Source organism: Aptenodytes forsteri, unplaced genomic scaffold, assembly GCF_000699145.1.
Source record: "Aptenodytes forsteri isolate BGI_AS27 unplaced genomic scaffold, ASM69914v1 Scaffold53, whole genome shotgun sequence".
NCBI classification, from domain to species: Eukaryota; Metazoa; Chordata; class Aves; order Sphenisciformes; family Spheniscidae; genus Aptenodytes; species Aptenodytes forsteri.
Window position 1 is genome coordinate 13,288,546 of NW_008795909.1, and position 8,950 is coordinate 13,297,495.

Here is an 8,950-nt window from a genome sequence, read left to right on the forward strand (position 1 = left end):
GGGGCGGGGTTTTGCATAAGATACAAGTGATTCCTAGTTTTGTTGATTTTTAACAATGTTGTGTAAATTACACAAACGTGAGGTCATTACCTGTTCTTTCTGTGGACAAAAAGAAGGCATTTGACTGAGGATGGCTTTTTAGTGCATATGCCTCAGCTACGCGCACATTCATGAATCAGTTATAGTCTGTATTGGGAAATATATTGTTAATATAATGGGCTTGGTGAAATGAAACATTTAAAATGAATAATAGAAAGATACTACAGAATTTATATTAAAAAAAAAATTATCAAAAGCAAGAAAGGACATGACCTTCTTATGTCAGTGATTTTTTTGTTATTATAGGAATGAGAGGCTTAATTCCTGGAAGTGCTAGAGTGTCTTTTGTTGGCTGAATGTGTCCTTCATAGTAGTCTGTTTGTCATCTCAAACTTTTTCTGAAAATGGAATTCAGATTTCTAGCCAAAAGCATAATAATTTTTACTTTGCATTGAGGTTATATAACAGATGGTGAGCTAAAATGTGCTCGGTGTTTCAAAATTATTTGATCACTCATAAAACTGAATAACACTTTTTCCTCAGATCATGTTTTGATTCTATCTAGGGATGAGTAAAACTTGAATTAGAGAAAACTCCATCTAAAATATTAAGCAAGTATTTGAATTGTGAAAATCTGTTGGGATTTTTTTTTTAATTCATTTACCTCTGGCTTGTGTTGTAGTAGGAAGTACTTGAAATGTCAAAGGAGAACAATGTGTGATTCCTGAAATGTTTAAGGAATAGCTAGAGTTTGGTGAACATTGAAAACAGCAAACAAAACCTTCAAGTTCCCTAAGAGTTCAACCATATAAGTGGAAGCAACTTAGAGTAGCTCTCTTAAAAACTGCTGTTTTCTCATATATTTGGAATCAGTGGGAGTCGGGTTCCTTTGGAAGTACTTTAGAGGACCTATCGGCAAATTAGGTGTCTAGTTCATTGAATGTCTGTCCCTAATACTTGTATGATGTACAAACTTAAAAGGCATGGGTCCATTTTTGGAAGTTTCACACCATGGACCTATTTGGTTTCTGCTGGTACGATCCATCATTTTCTCGGACATTCTAGTAGGTGCCCTTAGCTGCTTCTACATCTATGCTGGAAGTAGGATAAAGTCATTGACTCTGTTAATTAGGTCTTGGTAATGCACATTTGGTCCAAACACTCCCTGGTCATAGTTCAGTCTGACCCTTTTTAAGAAGCAAGGCTAGTCATGATGCTCTGCTTGGAGCAGATGAAATTTTGTTGAGTTAGGAGGGAAAAAGAACAGTGTTTGGGGTCTTAGCACACATTAAGGTATTTGTGAGATCTGGAGAGACACATGAGGTTGTGGAGCTGATTAGGTCTCAGTACCCAAACGACTGTCTGAATCAAAGGGGCAGACAATTCTCTGATCGGGTGCTCAGAGGATCTGACAAAGGAGGTGGTCACTAACCAGCTTTTGAGTTCAGGTTAAGGATTTTCGTTCAGGCCAAACTCTATTTATTCAGGCCTAACAGAAAAACTCCATTATCGTACCTTACGACTCAGCTGTGGATATATTTTTAAGTTAACATACACATTACTATAGAAGAAAGCAGGAAACTGAGAACACTTGTATCTTACAAGTACACAAAAGTGTATTATGTATACCAAGAATATACAATTTCGAAAGGGCTCTTAGGCCTGCTTGTGATGTTTACATAGAGAGTTAGTATTGCCATTCTAGGTGTATCGGTAATATTTGCCTGAAAAAGAGATGTCATCCCTTGGATTTTCTTCTTTTTTGTAAAGTTATGTTTTCGCTCTGTATATCTAGTAGCACAAAGCTTGTTTTTCTACAAGTTGCTCTATTTTCAAAGATAATAGGTAGATGTTAGAGTTCTAGCTTTTCTTCCTGATATTACATGTGTGGCTCTATTTGCATTCTCTCAGCTCATGTTTTCTCAGATGCAGAAAATTATGTAATTAGTTGTGGGGTCTCATACCATCATTTCAGAGATGTTTCCCATTTAAATTAAAGGCCTGTTCTTCTACCCAATCAGTAATTGTCTAGATCTTTTAAGATCTCCTTCAGCTTGATTTAATTGTTAAACATTAATTTAGTGGCAAAAAGGCTTCAAAGGGGGAAAAAAGAACTGCTGGAGGGGCAAAATATTAATAGGTGCTTAAAAGCAAAACAGTAATTCTTCCCTTTCTAAGCTTGCAGCCCTTCAGGCCTAGTAGAAAAGAAACAATTGACTGTATTACAGGATTATATAGGTTTCATTGACTTAAAATGAACTGAAAGCAGCTGTAGGGAGATTTACCTCAAGTCTTTATTATTAGCCATATGAGGCAGAAAGAAAAACAATGTTTTGTTTGAATCAGAAAATACAATTTTCAATGGTGGTTTAGAAAAGGTTATATAGAGAGCATTACTTTTCAATAGGGAAAAAGGTGAATAGAAAAATTCTGTTTTGCCAGCATTATATACCATATGGAAGATTTCAACCAACAGAAAAAGAGGCTATCTTATACTTGTAGGGTCTTTGTTTTCTTTCATTTCTGATGGATAATCTTTGAGTTTAGTACACTTGATATCTCTTTTACTTACTAATGACAGTAATACTTCACTCCTTTGAATACTTCTACCATGCAAATGGACATAAAGATCAAAAAAGTGTTACTTTTTTACAAAGAAAATCCTTCTAAAGCCTGCATCTCATTGAAAAATACATTGGTACAGGTTTCCCTCTAAGATTTCTGCCCTTGTTGTTAAAAATTCTAATTAAGAAAGAACCGAGGGGGTTTGATAAAGAAAAAAGTTCAGGATGCAAAGTCAGGATCTATTTTAAAGATCCAGAATATTTCCTTACCATGAAATTTTTAAAATATTTAGGATTATTTTACCTACAATAGACTTTTCTGGAAACCATACATGTCATTAAAATGCAGTTAATAGTAGTTGTTTTAGAAACTGTCTATGCTCAATTACTTTTGTAAATCAGGATGTTGCTTTAATTCCAGTGATGTGCTGAGAATGGGAACTTCTCACTCTTATACTTAGATGAAAGTGCAGTGTTGTGCTACAATGTTGGGTGATAAGGCATCTGTAAATATACACATCAACATGAATAAAACCTGATGCCTGATATCAGTAATAAGATATTACTATTTCAGTAATAAGATATCACTACTTCAGAAAATACAAAACTTTCTGTTGTATTAGGATTTCTGGTACAAGTTTCTTATTTCCAGTAACTTACCTTTGTCCAAGGTGATCATCTGTAGCCACACATATTTTGTTAGACTGTGTTACTGATAGATTCTGCAATACATAATAGACTTTTTTTCCCTCTGGGTTGTTCAAGTGAAGTGCTTTTATATAAACGTATCCACAATAGTATTCATTATGATGCAGGATGGAATTACGCAATTCTGAACGTTATATTAGCTGTATATTACTTTGGCATTGCAGCAGCAACATTTCAGCAGAGCCAAACTGTGATTTAGAGATATGAAAAAATAAATACAAAAAATTTCTATGGACATAGAAGAAAAGCTGGAATGAAATTCTCACTGATATTCAAAAATGTTTTCTTAACCTATAGACCAGCCTCTCCATTTTTGACTGGGGCAAAAATGAAGCATTCTGGGATAAGGAAGGACAACTTTGTGTAGCTACGAGTGCTATACCTCTCACCCACTTACCCATAAAGCTCCTTCTTCAAAGGAGAGTCTACAAAGAGAGATGTGGCTGATTCTGTCTGCAGCAATGTAGCTTTGAAGTACATATTGTTGCATTCTGATACTCTGTGTATGCAGAGGCGGAGTTTTCCCATGTTTAAGAGTTGTCTTACACTCTCATATTCAATTCATATTTTTATGCAACATAAAATGTCTCAAACTTTTTCCAGTGGGACAATGACTTTTTGAGATATTCATATATGGTATCTTTTAGAACCTGCAGCGCTATCACGTTAATTATCAATTTTGAGTTTGATATATTTGTGGAAGAGACGTTCTCAACTCTCTGACATTCATGGGGTCAACATACCACTGAACTACCAATTTTTTCTCTTCAATTCTTTTCTTAAGTCATTCACCAAAGGGTTATCTTTCTACAGCAGCATAGCAGCTATTGCAAAACACAACTTCAAATTGGTGGAACTCATTTTTGGATCCTAAGTTAGAGAAAGGCTGAATACTTTGTGAAAGTAAAACATTTTTAATTTTTTTCAAATTTGTCATCCAGAACCACTATTCACTCTTTTAAAAGGTAAGCCATGGTTCCTAGTCAACCTGAATTCAGATAACACTGCATATGTTTTTCAACCTAAAGAAATTGAAAATGGTGTAGTAGTACAGAAGGCTTAGCATTTACATCTCACTTTGATCTGTAGGTTGTAAGGGACTTCTCCAGGTTTAGTAGCTGCTTTTTTGATTTTTACAGTTGAGAAAATCTTGATACAGAGAGATTAAGCAACTTGCCCGAGGTCTTGAAAGGAGCCACTAACACAATTGGAACTGATCACTGAATTCCTGTCCCGTTGTTCACAACACCTAGATCACAGGCTGGGAAGGTGACAGTTGCTCTGGCATTCAGAGGAGATTCTTCCTGGAATCTCACCCCCAGTTTTCTCCTCCAGCAAGAAATCCTGATCTTTCTTATCTCCCACAATTTCCAGTAGGTTCCTCCTCCCTTATGCTATCAGCAGACACTTATTATCAATGTTGCCTTCTAATAAGAAGTCCGGGTACCTGCCACTGTGTGTAGCAAGTGGATGCTTTCATTCAGGTTGATGTGTTTCATACTCAAAAGTATTCACCTCTAATTGTAACTTCCAGAAGATAAGAGTTCAACAAGGGAATTTGATATATTTGCTGTAGACATGTTGTCAGACTTGCTAAACACCATCCCAAACACTAGCAGGGGTGGGAAGTGGAGAGTGAATACAAGTGACCTGAAACACACCTGAATTGTTTCAACAACTACACATATAATCACTTGATACGTGCATGCATTTACAGTGCTGTAATTGCATGTCTGATGTACTTTCAGTTATGTATTCATCTGTTAATCTGCTGAAGAGAACAGAAATATTAAAAAAAATTCTAATGAGAAATTTTATTTCATCCACATATTCACAAAAAGAAAGCAAACCTATATTTATTGTGAATTTAGGTTAGTGTTCTTGACAAAGTGGCTGCTGCTTGTAGGACAGGAGTGATCTCCCTTCTTGGAAGTGACTTCCAATTATTTGTGTATAGGATGTACAGAATGTTCTGCTTCCTTGAGCAATGTTCTCTGTTCAGAATTGTGAGGGACGTATTCATTGTGTTGTAGTGATCAACAGGAGTTATGAATTATTGAAAGTTATCACACCTTCCAGGCATTTCACGGCAGTAACATATAACAAGAAGAGGCACATTTCCCTAAATGAATACATTTTCATTCAGTGGGTTATTCACTTAACCAGCATTAAATGTAATCCTCTTTGAGTCTCAGCGGCCACCTCCTACTCTTTTCCTGTCAGTCTTCATCTCCTGCAAAAGCATGAATTCAGCCTTCAAAAGAACAGTAGTTTGGCTAAATCACTGTGTAGCTTTCTGTAAGAAATACAGGAGTGATTCTATAGAATTAATGCAAAATAGCTCAAGGTCAGTAGCTCCTAATGCTTTACATCATAATTAAAGTATTCACATTTTGTTTGGACTCTACTAACTCCTTTTCTTTTTCTTTTTCTTTTTCTTTTTCTTTTCCCTTTTCTTTTTCTTTTCCCTTTTCTTTTCCCTTTTCTTTTTCTTTTTTCTTTTTCTTTTCCCTTTTCTTTTTCTTTTTCCTTTTCTTTTCCCTTTCCTTTCCTTTTCTTTTTCCCTTCCCTTCCCTTCCCTTCCCCTCCCTTCCCTTCCCTTCCCTTCCCTTCCCTTCCCTTCCCTTCCCTTCCCTCTTTCCTTTTCCCTCTTCCCTCTTCCCTCTTGTTCCTTTTTCCTTCTTTCTCTTTTTTTTTCTTTTTTTCTTCTTTCTTTTGCTGTTCTTTTTAAGATGAAGAGGTATTTACCTCAGTAATATAGCATCATCTTGCCTCAGTAATATAGCATCATCACCTTTTTTTATGCTAATTTTATTTTCAGACAAGCCAGATCACACTGCTGGCCATTGTGATTTACTGCACACCAGCTTTGCAGAATATAATGGAGCGGGACAGTATTCTTTTTTATGTGGTTAATCTCTGTTATACTTGTGCCTCTCCTGAAAACTGCACTGTGTCAGAGAGTCTTTTGTAGCCAATGGTGACAAGAAGATCAACAGAGAGAGGTTGCTCCATTAACCTCTGAAGTAATGAAGTTGCATTTCAGGCAGTCAACACTCACACTGCCAATTTATTATCATTTAAGAGGAAGTGAAACTACTTCAAGCCACTCTAGTGTCCACATTTTGATAAACACACAGATTGCTAATGTTCTAATGCTAACAATCCGCCTTGAGGGGACCTCTAATGGCATAGGATGCTGCGGCTGTGTGTCGTCTTGTTCTTGCAAAATGATCAGTCTTCAGCACCAAGAAAACAGGCTAAGCCTATTTATTTCCATACTAAATATGCAGATATAGTTTTGCTGATAATGCCAGCTTTAGCTGTCCATGTGGAAATCCTGAAAGTAGATAAATAATTTGATAACCAATTTGTGTAAACTTTAAAGGGAATTGAATTCAGATCTCCAGATTTGCTTTTTTTTAATTCTGGTTTCCCAGGGGATACACATTTGTAAGGGATTACTTTCCATCTTAGAAATGGATATAATGAAAATCTTGGGAACATGTTTAAACCCTCCATTTGTTAAAATCTTGCAGGATTGTCTGACCTTATAAGATTTTCATGACCAATAGTCAAATCCTGTGAGAACAGCTTTCTGAGGAAGCAATAACACTGGTCTCCCCCACCTCAGCAGTAAAACAGGCTTGTAAAAGAAAACACTGCAAAACTGGCATGACCATACCCCCATTCTTCCTGAGTTCTGCTCCTAGGCATGGTCTTTGGCACATATTTTTTCTTGCTAAAGGTAGCGTAATTTACATGTCTGGCTTTCCATAAGTAGTGAAAACACTTTTTATATATAAAAGTCCAGGTGGTTTCATAGCCATATCATACATTCCTTTTCTCCCAGGGTGACATAAATAGTTATTTATCCACAGTATTTCAGAGACACAGAATCAAGGTGGTCAGTTAAGTGCAGTATGTTCCTGCTGGTGCCTTGCCGGATTTCTGATTTATTCGTATTTATGCTGTGGGCCAAGTTTTGCCTGCAGATGGGTCTGAGTGTTTGCTTCCTATTTTGCTATTTTGACATAGCTCCACTGAAATAATTTGAAAGACTCTGTCTTCTGTGGGCTTTGGATGGATCCTTTTAGTGTCTTTCATCTGTGAAGAGAAAGCACTCAGTAAAGTAGGGGGAATGTTACCTGCATTTTATAAAAGGATATTGTTGATGAACAGAATACTCAGCCATGGCCTCATGCCTGTTGTGTGAGATGACCGCTTTCTAGCCTCTCCTGTCAATAGTCTGAACTATCTTTCTCTCCCTCTGAGCTGTAACTCTTCTTGCTGTAGAGCAGATTCTCTAGCTTGCTCCCTTTGTCTTGCCTCTGCATGAGGAAGGTGGCTGCATCTCCTTGCTTGGGGTTTTCTTTTGTGAGCAATGGTTGCTGGACTATGTAGCCAATGGCTGGCAGTGCGGAGCTCTGCCAAGGGTGGGAGTAATGGCTGTGGCCAGTACAATTTCTCACCGCTAGCTCTGTACCTGGTAGACAGCATCCTGAGGTCTGTATCAGTGCTGCAGGGTTTCGAGCGGAGCATTGCTCTGCTGTTTGCCAGGACTTGTTATAGACCTGGCGTCAGAATGAGGACCACAAGCATCTCCCACATGTGCCCCAAAGCTGCATTGAGAAGTGCAGCCTGCAAAGCTTAATGTATTTTCTCCCACTCCCTCTCTCCCTACCCCCACGACACATTTTTCTCTGTACTGAGAAAACAGGTATCTCAAAACTCTCCTTTTTGTTTTTAGGCAGATGGGTTTGGAAAGGGCCCCCTACCAGGTTAGAGCACAAGGCTGCTGTTCAAGTACCTGACTTGACACACAGTGGTTGGCTTTTTCAGCTGTTCTCAGCTGGGAGTGGATTAGAGCTCTGCTCCCAGCTGAGCACAGCTGACGGGCTGGGAAGGACGCGTACCACTGCTGTCTGTGCTGCCGGGGAAACACTGCTGGGCAGGAGCACAGTGAGGGTTACGGCACTCGACAGCGTTCCCAGGAAAATGTTTTGAATATTGGGGGAACAGGATAGGGAGTCTCTGCCACCGGCACAGCCACTGGCGGCCGCGGAGAACACCCACAGACTGTGTGTCCCGGATGCAGCCTTCAGAGTTTCTGCAAGGGCATGTCGCAGAGGAACTGGAAAAGCTGTCAAGAAATCCATAGCAATGCTAAAACCAGAGAAACATGGGCAACCCTCTGTGGGCCTGTACTGTTTCAACACTCTTTGCCCTCTCAACCCCTTGCTTACTTGATATTACTAGCATTCATAAAGCAAACGAAACGCACAGTGTGTGTGTGTATAGAGAGCTGAGATACGTGTTGTGTGGTATCGCAGAAAGATTTTGTTGTCATCATTATCAGATTTTCAGCTAGTGAAGATGTTTTCATTTAGCACAAAATTAGTTTATATTTTGTATGCATTTTCAAAAGGTGAGATAAGATTAGGCAATACTGAATTATAATTTGTAAATCTACAATTTGTTATTGGTTCCTGCCTGTGGTCTTTTTATGTGATTTAAATATACAGTTCACTAATCTTAGCTTCTTCCCTTCTATGTTTAGCCAAAGCGAACTGTTAAAGAATGTGAAATATATTATTTTATTGGCACTGACTCACAACTGAGTCAGTGAACTTTTTTGC